Source organism: Lepisma saccharinum, chromosome 3 (genome assembly GCF_977018435.1).
Source record: "Lepisma saccharinum chromosome 3, izLepSacc3.1, whole genome shotgun sequence".
NCBI lineage: Eukaryota > Metazoa > Arthropoda > Insecta > Zygentoma > Lepismatidae > Lepisma > Lepisma saccharinum.
The window spans coordinates 15,069,190-15,088,520 of record NC_139231.1 but is presented as its reverse complement, the minus strand read 5'-3'; the positions used below and the strand labels follow the sequence as shown (position 1 = coordinate 15,088,520).

Here is a 19,331-nt window from a genome sequence, read left to right as displayed (position 1 = left end):
TTGGAGGAACAAATTGAATCAATCCTGCTACAGCAACTTGTTTTTTGGGAAGCGATGATGACTTTATTCCAGGCGATTTTCTTCTATTATTATTGCACGTGGCAAGAGCACAAACAGGATGATTTGTTCTCATTCTACCGGCATTCAAGAAAAAGTGTGTATAAGTAAATAATAGACCCATTTATCTCAAGCTTCCGTATACGATAACGAAGTAAGTTCCATTCTGTCCGTTTAATGACGTCATAGCGCGCACAGCATCATGGGAATAAATCTCGGAACCTCGGGAATGGCATACCTTATAAAGGTACCTTGGACTAACACATAACATATAATTTTTCCAAACTTCAAGAAATGGTCTGACAAGTATTGCCAGCTCGCAGTGACCCGAACATGATTGAATAAAGGACTTCCTCATTCCTGGACATATTTGCTCGCTTGCCAACAGCTAGCACAGGCAACATTAGGTCCGGGTCAATAAAATAAGATTTGACTTCCTCATAGTTGTCCCATTAGCTGTCATTCCACATAAACCGAAATTCTTCGTTCCAGTTGAAGTTCCGGTTCTATACGTCATTTTGTCCGTTCCATATATGAAGTAAAAGATGGAACGAGAAAGGACTATTTTTCATTTCTACGTTTCCTGTCATCTTATTTGCATTGATGCTGTTGTCTTCATTACGTTAAGTTAAATTAAATTGTTGTTTTAAGTCCACTTTATGAACAGATGGGCTAATCGGGACTGGACCTACAGTTTAAAGTGAGATCTGAACCATTATAGTCTTCCACCGAATATCGAACACGGACCCCTTGATCTCAATGCATTGGCGTTATCACTACGCCACCGGGGAGGTCCTTGTCTCCATTTAGGGGTAAGGGAGCTTGCCTGATGCGATCCCAATATATTTTACATTTATTTTCCAGATTGTTGGTCTGAGGTGGGAAAATATACAGAAAGCGACTCATTCATCTCCTAAGGTATTTTAGTAAAATTCTGGTTGGAAATGCGTGGTATTAATCACACCACTTTCACCATAATCGAGACCGAGCATGAGTGTAGTCATCTCCTGCCATCCTTTATGTTCCTTCATGGCAAAGTGTATTACTGGATTGGTTGATGTTAAAACTTTGGATGCGTCTGCAATTAGACTACCTGTATTTAGTCAAACTTTGAATGACGGAGATAGCACCTTCACAGCCCCGCAGCTGGATATTTTGGCGCACTAGGCAGGATTGTGGTTTGACCCCCCCCTCCCCGACTGCACTACCTACCAAGCACCGACATTTTACGAACGTCTTTTGATATTTTCATCTTGCGATCGTTTTGATATTTGCATGCCATAAATTTTGAAATGAGGAAGTAAAGAAAAATCCATTAAGAATAATACAGGTTATATTTAAAGATTCGTAGTTTGCATTTCTGATAAAAAATAGCATATTTAAAAATATTTCAGTTATGTCTTAGTGTCTGAACAACGTCTTTAAAAACGTATTATTATTACTACTTCGGGAAACAGAAAATCCCAGCAGTGTGTTACCAAATATAAACCTACAAGTAAAATAAAAAAAAGTTTAAGAATAATTATTAATATAAATAATATAGTGTGCAGTATGTTGTCAGTGGAAATAATTGTAATTTAAAATCATTCAAATCCTCTAGAGAAAATAAATCGTTATACACTGTGTATTACACATTATTGTAAGTAAATTGCATAAATTGTCCGACTGATGATGTAAGGAAGAAAATAATTAGAATTTAACTTCTCTAGCTTTCAGTGAATCAAAACAGTCAATCATCATAACAAAATTGACCATTTTTGTAATTTCTATTTCAATTGAAAATATTGACTATCTCAGGCAGGCTTTCAAAACTACTTTTAGCTTGCTGAAACCCCTTTCACACGAGGCACTTGCGACAGGCAATATCCACACCCTCAAAAAAAGTCTCAAACTATGTCCAGGTTAGGATAAGATATGCCGAGTGACATTTTGTGAATCTGCTTTAATAGGTCAAGAGAGGTTGCTTTTGGACAGAAAAGAACCCTTATTAAAATAGCTTGAGACTTGCTATTTCGTCCCCTATTTAAATCCCTATCCAATGGAATCAAGGTCCTTGCTGAGACCTTTGTTTTGTTTTCCAGGTCATTGCCATTGAAAGATTGTAATGATTTTGCTGTCAGAAAACCAAACTTCCGTGAGACAAATAGACATTTCGTTTGACATAGGATACTATCTAAAATGCTGAAAGTTCACACTAAATTTCTCTTCAGTGTTAAAACAGGATCTTTACTTTCTTCGAGACTTAATCTTTTCTTCCTGTTTATTCTTTTATCTTCAAGAACACTATTACAAATTTTATCTAACATCTAGTAGTAGAGCCTTCAACAAGAATATTTTCAATAGTCGCGATTAGCCGAAAGTGGAAGAAATGCGACGTAAAGTATCCTGATTCACAAGGAATATTTTCCGGTTTCGAGTATCTTGCAAAGAAGTTTTTAACTCAGATAGGGAACTTGTAGTGTCCACACTCATGGCCTTCCTTTTAAGAATGGTGTTCATTCGTCAAATATGGCTGACAATTTTATTCCAAAACATGAGGTAGTAAACAACCCTTTACCTCTACCAAGTGAAAATTTTTCCGTCTTTGTACCATATTCTTTATTGTATTTGTTTTATATGCTTTCAATGGTGGCCTAGACTTCAACCCTTTAGATTACCCCTCGCTACGGGTCTGCACCTCCAAAAGCAAGAAACTGAGAAAATTAATTTCGCATGTCTAGGATAAACGATGAGGAGGCTATGAATTTCAGTACTCAGTATGTAAGTATAAAACGTAGGTATAAACGTGGTTTCAATACAATTAACATCATCGATGATTATCCAGACCACATTTTGGAAGGTGAGGAAGTTGAGAAAATACCCAACCGGCAATCAAACCAAAATTCTGTGATTAACCTACCATAGTTTTAACCATTTTGCAAAAAAGTGTTTCTTTATAAGAACGATCCTGCACTAAAATATCTGTAATCAGCAAATAAAATATGTAATTTCCATGAGAGTATTTCAGACACCTTGAACGCCTCTCCCCGTATGTATCAGTTCATGGAAGCTCATGGTTACGAAATGAGAAAGTTTATGAGCACGTCGAAAAATATGTCTTCGCAATGAAAACTAAGTTCCTCTCCGCTGGCATAGGGGTAACATCGTCGCCTTGTAATCAAGGGGTCCCGGGTTCGATACCCGGTGGAGGACTGTAGGTAGGATTAACTCATTAGAGCATAAAGCGAACCCAAACAAAAAATGATAACAAATTAAATGTGATGATTTTTTTTTCATTTGATTTATTTTATTTTACTTCGCGTTTTGTACCTCTTGGCTAATTTGTGAAGATGGGGACGAGTGATGAAATGATGAAAAAGATGAATGGACATTCACAAACAACCATGCCCGAGCGGGATTCGAACCCGGTACCCTTGGCGTTGCAGCGCGATGTGCTAACAACTCAGCCACAGGGTCCGGCATTAAATGTGATGAGAACTGTAAATAAGGTCTTGAACCCTTAATCATTGTCCTTTTGAAGTTATACCGTTTAATGTTTCTAAGGCTTCATTTATATTCTACACTCTGTCCCAAAAATCTCTGGACCAGTCGAACTAAAATAAGTCTCTGCGCAAGTAGTGACGCGACACAACTCTACCAATGAACACGCGAGAGGAACAGGATTGCGTTGAGGGGGTAAAACGACTGCAGTAACCAGCATTCCCAGCAGCGTGCACTGCTTATCTCTGCTCACTCGATACCCACCGACCCACTTTTCTGCCGCTATGCTCCAGAGATAGAGGGACAGAGTATATGTTATAACCGTTCATTAACCTCCCTCAATTTAATAATTCTGATGTAACCCGGCCGCACCTCACACCCCTTTGCTCTGAAGACCCATCTCAATTCACAAGAACCCAACCTAAGGGTCAACGTGGGCCCCACTGGTCAGATGGTCCACCGGGATTTTCGACAGTTGGAATTTCCACCTCTGGGAAAGTTTATAACTACAGATGTTTTCTGGAATTCTTGATCATTCACTAGAGCTAGATATATTCAGAAAACTTCCAGTGATTCGAGGCGAAATAAAAACCCGTGTGAAAGTAAGCTTTTGTTTTGTTTGACCTTTTGTGCATCCTGTAGAAATACTTCAAGTCATAAAACAGGACATGCGTTGTTTCTCTGGCACTACACGTGTAAAGGAAGCATTCCCATTATATTCAGCATTCAAGGATGGTGGGTAATATATCCTCAATAGTGAAAATATCTTCCTGCAATAAACGTTGACAATATGGAGGAAGGCAAAATGATCCACGCGTGGAGATGAAAGAATGCGTACAGCAGTAAACTCCAGGGAAGAGCAATGGATATAATTTCCATGAATACTTATCCAAAAAAAAAATGTATAATAGTGATTGTATGAATACTGCGCTGTACACAGATCGTAGGTAGATTATAAAGACCTCAATATACATTCATTTTAAAATGTTTCATAAGTGGGAAAAACAACTCCATTTAACAATGAGTATATATACAGGGAACATTCGGGACCTTCATACAACAAACTGCGAAGCAAACATGGAAGCGTCTACCTTGGTTTTTCTACTCTGCGCTCTGCTTATTTCAGTTACTACGGTGGCTGCTTGTGGCGAAGATTCTGCTCTGGTAAGATCATTACGAAATGTCACGACTAATTCATTTACACACAAACTGTAGAATTATAATAACAGAAGAATCAACAACTTATGACTTTGAAATGCTTTCTTGATCGACTTTTAATTTATGTAGGTGCACAAGTATATGGATTTATCTATCTTATGTATCGATTACAGAATATTTTTACATAACAAACAAACGTAATTGTGATTTCATTTTGGTTGCCTTATTTTTTTTTTTAGGGGGGTATTCAAATTTGAACATGTTAACTAAACTATAGCTTTGCGATTCTAAGTACCTTAGAAAATTAGTTCTAACCTAGGTTATTAAAATCTTATGATAACATTTGGACTTAATTTGGAAACTACAGTCTAAGGAAAACAAAACTCGTGCACAAAATGAGATCTCGAACTAGCAACACAGAAAACTTAATCAAATTTGTATCACTAAGTTCCCTGGTCTTCACGGCCTATTTTTTTTATTTATTAAGTTTAAATTTAATGTCCATCTAATCTACCTACAAGATTCTTGTGAGAGCTTAAATGCTTGTAAAATATCAGCAGTATGCCATGAAAATTTAAGTGGGAAACAGCCTGCGTTGTCTCAGCTCTGTAAGGTTGGCCAGTTTCAGAATGCTGTTCTCCTTGAATCCACAAGGCTGCATACTTTTAGGCAGGGAATCTTTTTTATGACTGGGCCATTGATGAACACGAATGATTTTGTTTGTTTGTTTGTTATGTATTTAAGAAATTGTATATTATATGCTTCGAATCCAATTTTCTTTAAGGGGGATAAAACATACCTACCCCTTACAGTCTCTTAATGTACTTGTAGTAGTACGCATAACCTTTGCTGAAAATCGCTAGTGTAAATGAATTGGCGCAACAGCCCTCCGACAGGCAGGTCAAAGGAGAGATTGTTAACTATTGGGCAACGCAAGAGCCCAGATATTAAAATTTAAAATTTATCCCTGTTCGAAAAAAATGAACTGCGGAGTAAAATCAATCTCTCATATATATAATTTTCCTTTATGTGGACAGGCTTGGGTTTAATTGCAGTGGGAGGGTTGCTTGAAAGACCATATCACCAGACCTCGATATGCAAAGAGGCTTCCACTGGGAAAATATTGCTATGATGCTTCAGAAAATAGTGGAAAGTATATATATATATTTCTTTTAAATGCGGAAAGATTATAAAAATATAGCTTGCTATCTTACATAAGTGAAATCATATCTATATGGCGAGGGGGTGGGGGGGGTGGGACAGAGTTGTGCTATTTCGCGTAAAAAAGGCTTTCTACGTGACACGTAAATTACGCTTAAAACGCGTAAAATACTTATAAACCGTAAGGTACTTTAAAAAACTAGAATCAAACAGAAATGAAAAGAAAACATGTTTTTGCAATGGTTATTGTTATGTATGGCAGTTGGAAGTGGTAGAAAACAACAACAAAAAATACTTTAACAAACTTTCCATCCGAATTTGCACCACGCCATGAAGGCGTATAATTAGGGCTCCTCATTTTCTTGATCGTGGCAGAAGATGGGGGTGATGTGATCAGTCCATAGGTGTGCGCAAACCCTATGATTAAGGGTTGAAGCCATGATAAAAGTTCAATCAGAGGAAGAAAATTATCATTTCATGTCATTATTTATTGCATTGATGGGTATGGAACAGAGACATATATAGTGTCCGGACCCGCCGAAAATCAATGTATTAGAAGAATTCAAACTTTGTGGCACCAATGTTCTTTGCCCCTTCCATTATTATAACACCATTAAGCCTTGTTTCCATGATTATGAAAAAATTAAGTATGCTGACCAAGGCAGTAATTTATTTTATTAAAAACATAAACTAACTGATGAAAACCTTGCTAGAAGGTTGAAACGTTACGTTTAGTTTATGCTTTTAATAAAATAAATTACTGCCTTGATCAGCATACTTAGTTTTTCATCTTCCATTATTCCCCTCTTTGTGATCCAGAGACTATTTTACATGTAAACATGGTTTCATACAGCAGATTCAAAACAATTACACATAATTTATTAATTTCTAACCGTGGCGGCACCTCTACACTTTTGCCTCCGCACTATGGCATCTTAATGCTACAGAACGAAGTGGAATAGTTCAATTTCATAGGAAATAATACACCTTCCTCCCCTTCGTAGTTGCTTGGAATATTCTCCGGCTTGAAAATACTTATTTTTTTAAAAAACATAATATTGTTTAATAACTGTGAAAAGATTATTGTACACTAAAATTGTAAGTGAGCGTATCAGATGGGCAACTTCCCCTCTTTATCCGCCGTGGGCACACCTATGGATCAGTCATAATTCGCATAGGCAATTGTATAATATGCATGAAATAGGAATTTGAAGCTGTTACTAAAACTTCGAAATCCAATCCAAATAACTTGTCGTTAATCGTTATGTCTTGTTTTAATACAAGTACTGTGCAAGACATCAACAGGTTTCTCAACTTTAAAAATATGTGAAAGAACAATTCTATATTTAAAAAAATGTTAGTGAGGGTGAGGGCGTGAGGTGTCTGTGTAAATAATCTTCAGAAAATAATGATTTTGTGCTAAAATATAACGGGTGACAAGAAATAACCCGTACAAAGTTTGGCGTATCCTGCCAAGAATGTAGTGTACCGTAGCCAAATAATTGTTGTGTTATTGGATTCTCCATAGTCTTTTGTAACTGTACCTGTTGTTTCGGCTCCATAGCAATTACAGTCTTTGTGTTTCAGACTGTCAACCAAACGATGTGCAATTTTTTAACTGTGGCGTCAAGGAAAGCGTCAATGTGAAATTGTTCGTTTGCTGGGTGTTCCAAAAATGACAGTCTCAGACGCAGTTCATCGATTCAAGGAGCTCGGCCATGAAGGCGACCGTCCCGGAAGAGGAAGAAAGCCTACCGTCAACACGTCCCAGAATCGCAAGATCATCAAAAAGCGAGTTCAGCGAAATCCGAGGGTCTCCATGAGAAAAGTCGCCCGTGAGCTCTGAAGCGCCGGGCCGCAGGTCAGCAATGGGAACGCATTCTCTTCACAGAGGTGAAGCTGTTCACCGTGGAGCAGGCGCACAACCACCAAACCAACAGGACCTGGTCTGCAGAGGCTCCCGGTACCTCAGCCATCGTCAAACACCGCCAAAATCCGAAGTCGGTCATGGTGTGGGGCGGAATTTGCGCAAGCGGCAAGACGCCCCTGGTTTTCGTGGATCAAGGGGTCAAAATCAACCAAGAAGTGTACCGCTGCGACAATCTCGAGAACGTCGTCCTTCCGTGGGCCCAGCAGCACTTCGGCGATAGGCAATTGACATTCCAGCAAGACTCCGCTCCGGCCCACAGGGCGAAAATGACGCAAGCGTGGTGCAGAACCCATTTTCCGGACTTCATCGCATCGACGGAATAGCCGCCCTACTCGCCGGACCTCAACCCAATGGACTACAGTGTCTGGTCAATTTTGGAGGCCAGGGTATGTGCTAAACGCCACCACAGTTTGGAGTCGCTGAAGCAATTGCTGCGTCATGAGTGGTACCGATTGTTGCCCGAGGACCTGCGGCCCATTGCCCAAAATTTCAAAGCCCGTTTGGACCTCTGTATCGCCGCCCAGAGAGGCCACTTCGAAACCGGCTGAACATCTTGTTCCTAAGGTCCCATGTCATTGTTCTTCAGTGTTGTTTTGCTCAATTGTTTCGGTTTAATAACTTTATGATCACAAACATTAGTACGGGTTATTTCTTGTCACCCTGTATAAGAAAATTAAAGTTTAAAATGTAATATAATTAAGTAGCTTTTGTATTAATAATTTTCGAAGGAACCTGGTTTTCTACGCGAAGTAAATTACTAGTAAATTACGCGTAATTTACGTAAAAAACGTAACGAGTAAAGTACTTTTCCAACCCTGGGGAAGGAAGCTCACGATTTTGTTAGCACGGGCTTCGACTTCGATCGTACCTGAGGTAACAATGTATTGCACAGCAGATGACAATGCAAAATACTAATTAAAACAAATATGTGACAAAAAGAGAATGTGTTGGAGCTATTGACGGCGCCAAAGAAAAGACAGAGGAGAAACGAGGAGAGAGTATTGATATTTGACGGGAAGCAGTCATGTTTATTATACCCTTACATTTACATACAATATACAAGAGTTATGCTTTTAGATCTTGCACAATGCCTTTTTCACCAACTAGGCAACCCCGCTTTTTTTTACGTGAATGTCGTCTATTCGTTTACTTACGCAATTATCGACTGGAAAGTTGTGATATTTTATATTAGTTCCTTTAGTTTTCTGATAATAGTTTTCATAGGTTCTCCATAGCATTTAGGCATGATTTCAGTTGACAAGAACGAAACTATATCCTTTGAAAACCCTACTATGGGCAGCGCGCAGAGAACAAACTAAGGTTCCTTCGAAACACGATTTTTCGATAACTATTGGATGCATTTGAATAATTTTTGTGACAAATTGATTAGAAAGGATGAATCCTAACAGTAAAAGTTGTAACTTTTCCCCTGCTACTATATTTTAGAAGATATTCGTTGTCAAATATCTTAATGTTTGAATAGGCAACCTGCTTTATATGTGCCGAACTTCTCTACGATGACGTAATGCATACAAGGACAACTGCGCAGCCGAACGAGCACCCCCTGGGTTTACGCTAACCAGAGGGTATACGACGTATACCGCCGTATACCCTCGACAACAATTCTGTATTGGAAATCACGAGACTAAATACATTTCCATTTTTTAAGAATAAAGAAATTGAGTAATACATATTTCTAAAATTCCAGTGCGGCTCAGTTTTGCCAGCTTGCTGTTCAGAGTTTCAGTGCAACGAACTTCTAACATGCACAGGACTTTGTGTTCAAGATAATTAGGTAAGTTCATCGTGTGTGTGTGCGTCTACGTATATGTTATACGTGCGTGTATGTGTGCTCAAGTATTTCTATTTCATATTTGTTGTACATTTTAAAATATAGAAATACGGGGTAATTCAAACACATATTCACAGCTTGAAATGATCCTAACTTCTGTTGTTATCCCGTTACCCGTGACCTTCCGCTTATTCTTACGCACATATCTTTAGCATGCCTGGAATGTGTGTATGCAGTTGGCCACCACTATGAACAACAGTTGTACCACAGTTTAGTACTCGTTATGCAATCAATATATATAAAAATAGATGTATGTATGTGTGTATGTATGTATTTGTGTATGTATGTTTGTTCCGGCATAATTCTGGAACGCCTAGACCGATTTCAACCAAACTTGGTACACGTATCACTTGCAATCTCGAAAGAAATACTGTGGGAATAAGACACCCATGGCACCCTAGGGGTGGGGTGGGAAGGGAGTGACATGTAAAAATAATCGCAAACGACCGATATGAAATTCCGCACAAACAGACACTGTGACTCTATGCAATCCCCCACAACGATGGTGTTTCTCGGGTTGTCTAGCATTCAGACTGATATAAGTTTGTCTTGCGAAAACGACCGATAGTAGTGTGAAATCCATAGTTTACGGGGTCGCTAAGATGAATAGTGACACTCCCAATGCGGTTCAACTCCAAGTTCATCACCTATCGGCATGGGGGGAGGAGGGTGAGAGCGGGTGAGAAATGATCTACATTAGTGTCGAATCCATAGTTTTCGGAGTTGCTAAGCTAATTGGTGACATTTAGGATGAAATAATATTACTTACATTTTTCACTATAGTTAGAATTCATTATTTTCCTGTCTAATAGAAGATTGGGATAAATAGATACCCGGGCAACGCCGGGTAATCAGCTAGTATACATATAATTGTCTGCATACTAACGATATGTGCGTAAAAATAAGCGGGACTTCACGGGTCGAAAATGCCGGCATCCGCACCATGCCGCACCGTCTGCAGTCACGCGGTATCTCGGTCCATAGCCAAAATGAACCCACTGTACGATTGGGTAAGGAAATTTAAGGACACGGGATGTTTCTGTAAAGGAAAAAGCAGTGGGAGGTCATTAAAGCTTAACGCCCACTGAGACGCTGAGAAACGCGGCAACAGGAAGCAACAGAACTTCTGTTGTCTGCTTCTATTGAAATCAAATGGTGTAACGCCCACTACGGGGAAATGTGCGGAACCGAGGCGTTAATTTCCGTGTCAGAAGTCTGCACGTTATCTTAAAGGTTATCACCCGCTGAGACGCCGCAAACAGATCTGCTGCCTTCTGTTGCCGCGTTTCTCCGCGTCTCAGTGGGCGTTAAGCTTAACTTCGGGGGAACAGGCGGAAGAAGTCCGACAGACATTCATTCCTCCGAAAGTCGAAGAAAATCAAACATCTCGTTCCATACCGAGATCGCTAGGTGGAATGTTTTCAAAGTCCGTCCTCAATTTGTAGCGGACTCAGAATTTGAAAACTCCACAACACAAAGAGACTTCTCCATCCGAGTAGCAGCCATTTTGGGAAAAGTAGTCACTTAGCGTCACTGGCAAGTACTACGATTGCAGGCGATTACTTATACAGGGTGTTTCTAAAGGTCGTTTACAACGCTTGGGAGGTGATTCCTCACACGAAAACAAGCAAAAAGTCTAAGTTCCATTTTTACGACTGAGGCTTCGTTTCCGAGATAGAAGCCTCGCAAAAGGTGACAAAGTGAACGTCACACCTGACTGGGACGAATACTATAACAGATAGAGAGGCGGTTCCAAGGGAATCATAAAGGAATCGTATGTGCTCAGTCCGGAAGTCACTATGAAAAGTTCACTGCACGCATGCGCAATGGAGTCCTCAAAGGAATTGGGGATTTCCAGCAAGAACAATACATGGAAAGGGTATGTAACGCAGCAAGAAGGACCGTGACAATGAGAAATGCGTTCAAGACAACACATCCCGACCTCAAACATCAAAACATGAGCACCGAACACAAAATCCGAAAAGTTGAGCACGGTTGCATACCCCAGTTACACGCGAGGAATGAACGAATCATGTCATGTGGCATACGAGAGACACATTACTCCACCAGGAGGAGGGAAAGAAAAACACAATATCAGATGATTGCGACAACGTGTATTTTTACACGCGACAACTACGTAATATCCCCCCCACACACACACAACAAACAGCAAATGCTACAATGTCTTATGCACAGACAGTGCGTGTCACTGTACACCAACTGAAGATGTCACTTTCACCACACAAAGGGGGTGGGGAGCAATACCAAAAGTGTTCGCACGCGATCATTGTGACGTAAAAGAGACCAGTTTTGGAAGCGCTGCACAGGCAAGTCTGGCTCTCGTAGTCTACGTTTGACTTTCATGACTGCTGTTCCCGCGAGTGGAGCTCGAAGGGTTGGTTCTCTCGGGCAGACGTTCCAGTCGTGTTACATGTGCTGGGATATGATCAGCAGTTTGCTGTAGGTTGTCATACGCATTGAAGAGTACTAGTATGTTGTATTGAAAGAAGTTGACGTGGTGGAGTGGGCAAGTCAAGTATCGCTACAATTGGTCTGTGGTGTTCGTACGGTGATACGACCAATTTGTGCAGTGTGCCAGTGTTAAACAAAAACGATACTTTGCAGTTCCAGCTCCCTATTACACAGATGGCTGCGTATACGATCCAGCAGCTAGCAGACATGCATCTCATGTATGGGGAGGCACGTGGTAATAACCGTAAGGCAAGGCGTCTTTATGGAGAACGCTTTCCACATAGACGTTTACCGTCTCACACCTTCTTTCAGGTAGTGGACAGTCGACTGCGTAAAACAGGGTCAGTGTTACCACCGCGGCAAGAAGTTGGAAGACCCCGAAGTGTACGCACACATCAGTTTGCAGAAGATGTGTTAACAGCGGTCGCAGAACATCCTGGCACCAGTACGCGAGTGCTTGCTCGGGCACGAAACACGTCTCATGTGAATGTTTGGCGAGTGTTGTCAGAGGAAGGAATGCACCCTTTTAAACTGCAGAAAGTACAAGAACTGTTATCTCGTGACTTTCGCCCTCGTATGGAGTTTTGCCAATGGTTGTTGCATCAGCTGGACACAAACCCTCACTTCGGGGCAAACGTATTGTGGACAGATGAAGCCATTTTCACCAGGATGGATGTCTTCAATAGTAGAAACAGTCATGTATGGGACTTTGACAACCCACATGCACTTTTTGTGGCCCATCACCAGCACAGGTTTTCAGTGAATGTGTGGTGCGGGATAGTACATGATCATTTAATTGGACCACATTCTCCCTGTTCGCCTGAATGGTCGCACGTATCATGCATTTCTTAGTCAGGTTCTGCCTGAACTGTTGGAGACCGTACCTTTGGCACTGCGGCAAGAAAGGTGGTACCAACAAGATGGGGCACCAGCTCATTTCCATCGTAATGTACGACATTTCCTGCATGACGTGTTTCGCAATAGGTTCATTGGTAGGGATGAGCCTGTGCCTTGGCCACCGAGGTTGCCAGATCTCAACCCTCTCGATTTTTTCTTATGCGGAGAAATGAAAACCCTCGTATACGACACACCTGTCACATCAGCTGAGGACCTCGTTGCTCGCATCAACGTCGCCGCCGCGACTGTACAGATCGACCACAAGGAAAAAAACCTTGGGACGAAAAGTCCCCGCGGAGCTTTCCCTTCTTCCCTCCACCTCGGGCCATAAGGAAGCATGGTCCACTCTCCCCCTCCTCTACTCGCGGGAGTACGGTGCACAGGAGTCGCGGTTCTGCGCAGGTTGTTTTGCTTGTGGTTCCACTATAGCAGATACACCTGGCTTGTTTGCTCGTACTCGACAATCCTTGATTCGTCGCTGTCATCTCTGCGTAGAAGTAAACGGCAGACATTTTGAAAACCGTCTGTGATTATTGCCCTCGGCAAATCTCAGTGAGAACACTCTTGGTATTGCTCCCCACCCCCATTGTGTGGTGAAAGTGACATCTTCAGTTGGTGTACAGTGACAGGGACTGTCTGTGCGTAAGATATTGTAGCATTTGCTGTTTGTTGTGTGTGTGTGGGGGGGATATTACGTAGTTGTCGCGTGTAAAAATACACGTTGTCGCAATCATCTGATATTGTGTTTTTCTTTCCCTCCTCCTGGTGGAGTAATGTGTCTCTCGTATGCCACATGACATGATTCGTTCATTCCTCGCGTGTAACTGGGGTATGCAACCGTGCTCAACTTTTCGGATTTTGTGTTCGGTGCTCATGTTTTGATGTTTGAGGTCGGGATGTGTTGTCTTGAACGCATTTCTCATTGTCACGGTCCTTCTTGCTGCGTTACATACCCTTTCCATGTATTGTTCTTGCTGGAAATCCCCAATTCCTTTGAGGACTCCATTGCGCATGCGTGCAGTGAACTTTTCATAGTGACTTCCGGACTGAGCACATACGATTCCTTTATGATTCCCTTGGAACCGCCTCTCTATCTGTTATAGTATTCGTCCCAGTCAGGTGTGACGTTCACTTTGTCACCTTTTGCGAGGCTTCTATCTCGGAAACGAAGCCTCAGTCGTAAAAATGGAACTTAGACTTTTTGCTTGTTTTCGTGTGAGGAATCACCTCCCAAGCGTTGTAAACGACCTTTAGAAACACCCTGTATATACACACACACACATTTTTTTAGTTACTCCTTTCTTATAGGCTTATACATAACATATTAGCACATATAAATAACAGTAGTTACAACCATTTCAAAGTGTGAATTTCATTTTGAATAACCCTTATTCTTATTCTTAGAGGGACACAGGGGTGATAAAGTAGTAAAGCATAAATTCCGCGACAATTATAACTGTGAAAACTATAGTAGTATTAAGCTGAAATTCATATAGGAAATGAAAATGTTCGACAGTTGATATACTATTACATTTGAGTAACATCGGTCAAAACTTTTCAATATAGTGGTAAAAAATATTTATTCGTATGCTTGGAGTATTTCAAAATTCTTCTCGCTTTATTTATCAAATTTCTCTTTAGTTTGTATTTTCACTTATTTTTCCTTCAGGAAATTAACTCTACATAAAGTTTTCTTTCTCCTTTTTCTAGCTACTATTGACATAAGCTTGAGAATTTCCCAGGGAGGTTAAAAATATAAGGATAATTTGTATTTAAAAAAAATAAATTCTTATCACGTCTTTTGAAGAAAGTTGAACCTGGAATGATATTAAATCTATTGCAAAACATAAATGCAGCTATAGACATCGAGATTAACTATCTTTATCGTTCCATAGTTAGAATTCCCTGTCAACATTTCAAGTAAAAGTTCTCAATTTGTTTAAGAAATGCCTTTGTTTCCCTTAAACTGATTTTAAATTTGAAATGAGTTTTGTACTTAGATACATGATTTTTTTAAACTTCAAATATAATTCTTCAAAACCTCATTGTGCTTGACCTTGTGTTTCACAATAACTAATCATGTCAGTTATTGGCAGCATAATGAAATTATCTAAAATTAATCATGCCAACTTCATATACACATTTAAGAAAGACAAAACAAAATAACGGTAACAGTTTCTGGAATTTTCAGAGTTGTAGATCGGAGAAGTAATGTGCTTGTAAAGAATTGCGTATAACCAACATGACACCATAGAATTACAATTAAAGCTTCGTAAGGGTGACAACAAAATATTTTTCAAAACTGCTAAAGAGATAGGTTTGGAAGTTAACAAAGAGAAAACTAAATATATGCTTACAGGCCGAAACCAAGTGTTAGGTAATCATCAAAATCTAATTATTGATAACAACTCGTTTGAACCAGTTTCCAAATTCAAATACTTAGGAGTAATATTAACAAATGAAAATTATATTAAAGAGGAAATAAAAAGTAGGCTTAATTCAGGAAATGCATGTTACTTCTCTTTTCGTAAACTTTTGTCTTCTCGTTTAATATCTAAGAAACTAAAAGTTAAAATATACAAAACAGTAATATTGCCTGTAGTATTATACAGGGTAAGTCAAAATGATGGGCCCGATTTCAGACATTTATTCTGTGAAATATAATAAACAAATGTTATTGTGAGACATGTGCTAAGAAAGGTAAACTGTCAAAGTTTTTTTCAAACAAATCACAAGTGTTCTATGTGAGCACCTCGCGTAACACGGCACACATCAAGCCAATAGTCTATCTCCGGCCAAACCATGTTTAGCATGTTGTGGTCAATATCAGTAATGGCTGCTGTGATGCAGGCACGCAGGTCATCCAATCTTGTTGGAAGTGGTGGTACGTAAACATGATCCTTGACAAAACCTCACATGAAGAGATCACATGTGGTCAAGTCGGGGTAACGAGGTGGCCAATGAAGGAGAGGTCGATTTTCTGTAGATGCACGACCTATCCAACATAGTTCCAATGCCCCATTGAGATGGTCCCGAACGCTGCCATAGTAATGCGCAGGGGCACCATCCAATTAGAGAATGAAATCTGCGCTATCCTCTGCAAGCTGTGGAAGGAGCCATAGTTGCAGCATCATATCAAGGAAAACAAGTCCTGTCACAGTACGTTCATGGAAGAAAAAGGGCCCATAAATCTTTTCATGGGAATGGCACAAAAGGCATTCACTTTGGGAGAATCGCGTTCATGTTCCACAAATTCATGGGGGTGAGTGTTTCTCAAAATCCTTACGTTGTGTCTATTCACTTTCTCTGAATGGTGAAAAGTTGCTTCATCACTGTGAATTAACCTCTCAGGGAACCCATCCGTTTCCATTAATGCGAGGAAATCAGCACAGAAGGACGCGCGCAAAGCATAATCAGTGTATTTTAAGGCTTGAACTAGTTGCAAGCGGTACTGTTTCATATGTAAACGTTTCAGCAGACGGTTTTCTGTGGAAGTTGAAGTTCTTTCGGTGCCCGGTAGGTGGACTTCTGTGAACTCCGCACGAAACATGTGCGCACTCGTTCCACTGTCTCTTCCCCAGTCAACGGACGGCCAGTCGATTTTCGTTTACAGATGCAGCCCGAATCTCTGAAATGTTCATACCACTTACGAATGGCCTTCCCCGTAGGTGGTTCTCTCCGATATTTGGTACGAAAATGCCGTTGTACACTAATCACAGACTTGTTCACATGATAATCAAGCACACAGAAAGATCTCTGTTCTCCAGTCAACGCCATTTTCCTGCTCGCTGCTCGCTGCTGACTCCTACCGGTAGAAAGTGGAAACACTGTGTGCAAAGTAAACTTTGAAAGTTAACCTTTCGAAGGGCATGTCTCACAATATCATATGTTTATTATAGTTCACAGAATAAATTTCTGTAATCGGGTCCATCTTTTTGACTTACCCTGTATGGGTGTGAAACTTGGTCCCTGACATTGAAAGAGGAACACAAATTGAGAGTATTTGAAAATAAGATCCTTAGGAAAATATTTGGACCTAAAAGGGATGAGGAGACCGGTGAGTGGAGAAGGTTACATAATTTAGAACTACATAATTTGTATTCATGTCCAGATATTATTAGAATAATTAAATCAAGAAGACTTAGGTGGGCAGGACATGTGGCACGAATGGGAGAGGAAAGAGGAGTTTACAGGATTCTTGTTGGGAAACCTGATGGTAAGAGACCTATAGGAAGGCCAAGACGAAGATGGAGGGACAACGTTGAGATGAACCTAAAGGAAATCGGTAGAGATGGAAAAGAGTATATAGATCTTGCTCAAGATAGGGACAGATGGAAGGCGCCTGTGATGCTGCAGCCATGAACCTTCGGGTTTAAGAAGGCTAGAGAGTTAGTTAGTTAGTAAGGGTGACAACTACTGATGATTCCCCCCCCCCACCTTATTCGGTCTCTCACAAAATTGCACAGAAGATTCCCTACAAAAAGAAAAGAAAAAGAATTATAATGATGTTGTAATATTGTAATATGGTTTCCTTCAATTCTTTTTTAGAAAGCAATTACTTTTCTCTGTTGGAAAAATTAATCGTCGAAAAGCTAAAACCAAAACATATTAATACTGTTCAATACTGTATTCTGTTATGTATTAAATTGGATTTATTATACTATGTAACTACTTGTGTAACATAATAATATCGTGTAATAAGATGACTGCTTTTGTGGTTATGAAGTTAAAACAAATGAATATATAACCTAATATATATTATAAGACATTAATACAAATATGTTATTATATTATATGACCCTACGTAATATAAAACTTTACTAAATATCAAGAGACGCTAGTCGTATTTTGTCTGGAAATTTAAAGCAGTCTTAGCAATGAATAAAATTGGATTCAATATGTAAATAAGATGGTTCTTATATGGAAGAAAAAGAAACTATATATTTCAGTAATATTCCAGTGGAACTTTAAACTATTCTCATATCTATACACCATTGCAATTATTTCATCCTGTTTAATTTTTCAGGTTTTCAAACGGAACGATCCTTCGCCTGCTAAGAAGCCGAGTTTTCGGGCATTTTGCAATAATGATTGCACGTTGAAGAAAATATTTTTAGGAAAAATGTATTTCTCTGCAAACCATAAGACCTGTATTAATACAGTAAATAAAGTATACGTCTCCAAATGAATACCTTTATTGTTTAATGTATTTTGAACACATTGCCTATAGAATTACATGCGAGAAGCTGATACTTCTTTTACTTCGTTCTTTTAACCACTATCCTTACACCTATTCCATTTCCAATTTAAACTTCTTAATTTTCTTTAAAAAGTTCACTTCCAGCGTTAAAAAGCTGGTGGGCCAAGCCATGAGTGATTCTACCACTTCAAGAAATAAAATTAGTCCAAATATTATTTTAACAGCATCAATCTTAAGCTTTAGCTTTGGCTTAGTGCAGGATACTAAATAGTTACTAATTTGACATTTACAGGCCCTTGAATGGCTTTAAGAATACAGATTAACAATGAGAAGTGGAAAATGTTATAAAGGTTGTCTTTTTACATTAAGACTTGAGTGTATACGCAAAGCTCAATAAGTTTGTAATTTTCACAAATAAATTTGGTTATTATTAAAATTTATGAGTTGAGGAGGTTCTTTTTCCCTTTCATATTGTTCAGTATTAGGTGAGTAATATGGTATTAAATGGAGTATAATTAATGAGGTATTCACATATGTCACACCCGGAACTTTTATTAAAAATTAATAACAGTAAAAATAAAAATGTTTTCGGTGGAATAAAAGACATGAGATGAAAGGTTACAATCTACATTCCCCCCCCCCCAAGAAATATGCTGAAAAAAAAAGTTGTAAACATTCACAGAGTTGTGTGGTGGTAGGTGAAGCTTTTACCGCCGTGTGAGTCACCCCCGGAACTCCCGTTATTCTTGAATTGCCCAAAAACAACGTTGTTCACAGAGCTCACTCTTCAGGACAGTAACAATGTTACCATTCTGAAACTATAATGATGATATGGATGAACTCAATGTCATTGTTCACAATATACGAGGGCTATTTTTTTTTCAACCTCCAATGGCGCCGCCTGGTGGCCCGTGAAGAGCTAGGAAGCGGGGCGTCACGCAGCGTTATTGGTGTCTCCCCTGCCACTACCACCACCACTGCCAAGGCCAACGCTTCAGTTGAAGCTGAGCGACGGGCACCTAGAGATGTCTGCTACAATCGACTCTCCCGGAGATGAAGAAGTGTTGGGAGGACTGCCCTTCCGCACCAATGAGGAGTTTCGGCACATCGTGCAGACAGGGCTC

At 39.8% G+C, this 19,331-nt stretch overlaps 1 long non-coding RNA gene across 1 annotated transcript; it reads left to right on the top strand.

The window, feature by feature from the left end:
- The first annotated feature begins 4,583 nt into the window (after positions 1-4,583).
- Positions 4,584-18,183, top strand: LOC145985711 (uncharacterized). The gene is made up of 3 exons (XR_014441434.1): positions 4,584-4,701; positions 9,495-9,581; positions 18,034-18,183. It is a non-coding gene; the product is annotated as an uncharacterized LOC145985711 (long non-coding RNA).
- The last annotated feature ends 1,148 nt before the right edge of the window (positions 18,184-19,331 follow it).